The sequence below is a fragment of the Amphimedon queenslandica genome, unplaced genomic scaffold, assembly GCF_000090795.2.
Source record: "Amphimedon queenslandica unplaced genomic scaffold, v1.1 AMPQUscaffold_4425_Cont23596, whole genome shotgun sequence".
Lineage (NCBI taxonomy): Eukaryota > Metazoa > Porifera > Demospongiae > Haplosclerida > Niphatidae > Amphimedon > Amphimedon queenslandica.
Genome location: NW_003555263.1, coordinates 1 through 1,297, shown reverse-complemented (window position 1 = coordinate 1,297; position 1,297 = coordinate 1). Strand labels below are relative to the sequence as shown.

General features: G+C 32.1%; 1 long non-coding RNA gene across 1 annotated transcript; it reads right to left on the bottom strand.

Annotated features, from left to right (window-relative positions):
• Positions 1-475: 475 nt before the first annotated feature.
• LOC109592655 (uncharacterized) lies at positions 476-823 on the bottom strand. Its single transcript, XR_002190475.1, has 2 exons — positions 763-823; positions 476-701 (listed from the first exon to the last, which is right to left on the bottom strand). It is a non-coding gene; the product is annotated as an uncharacterized LOC109592655 (long non-coding RNA).
• Positions 824-1,297: the final 474 nt, after the last annotated feature.

Here is a 1,297-nt window from a genome sequence, read left to right as displayed (position 1 = left end):
CCATTTATGCTAATGGACAAAACAATTGTCCATGTACTATTGGTAGCATACAACAAGTTCCTTCATTTATTGGAAACAATTATTATTGTGAAGGAGGAAGTGCCGATCCACTCTGGGATGGTCAGGGCTGTATAGCCGATGAACAAGCAACCTGCTGTTCATCACCATACTTACCATGGTTCTACAGGAAATTTGACACAGCCACTACTGATTATATTGAGCTGAGGGTGTGCTGTGACCAGGCCATTCATGATGAAGATGTTCCTGTTAGTTTATATGAAATTTACATAAAATGACAATAGACATTTTTGCTAAATTTTAAATTAATAGCATTGTGTGTTGAATGACAAATTATGCTCTAGTTTTTGGAGCCTTTTAGACAAAAATAATCATAAATTAAGATGTGGAAGGAATTTTAATGGATCAGCAGTACCAATATCAAAGGGATCACTTTTAAATTTGAAAAGAATTTTAATATCACTAGCAATAACAAAGTATTGTTAATAATTTATCTCCCAAGGTAAAAAAATAAAATAAATAATAATAATAACAACTAAATTATGGCCAGCATTGAATGTGAATGCATGTTAGTAAGGCAGTCTGAGTGAGTGTCAGGAGGGATGAGGGGGGAGAGTAGGTGGCTTTGTTTTTGGTTTATGCGATTGTGATGATACCTGCTTCTTTAGTGACTGATTCTCTGACTATAGATATGAGAAAAAAGATGTAAATGTTAAACCTCGGTTCAAGCTAAAATGATATTACTTGTAATTCAATGTTCTCTCTTTGAAGTGTTTGGATTCTGTTTTTCTTCATTCTGCTCTCTTTACCACTGTATATTACTGTACATTACTGTTTACCTATGTTTATCAATGTTACATAACGTTTACCACTGTAGACCAATGTTTACCTATGTTTATCAGTGTCTACCATTGTTTACCACTGTCTACTTATGTTATCATTGTTCACTTATGTTTATGATTGTTTACTTATGTTTATCACAGTTTAGCATTGTTTACTTATGTTTATCACTGTTTAGCATTGTTTACCACTGTCTACTTATGTTTATGATTGTTTACCTATGTTTATCCCTGTTTAGCATTGTTTACTTATGTTTATCACTTTTTATGATTGTCTACTTATGTTTATGATTGTTTACTTATGTTTATCCCTGTTTAACATTGTTTACCACTGTCTACTTATGTTTATGATTGTTTACTTATGTTTATCCCTGTTTAACACTATTTACTTATGTTTATCGCTGTTTACTTCTGTTTATCACTGTTTATTAGTGTTAGCA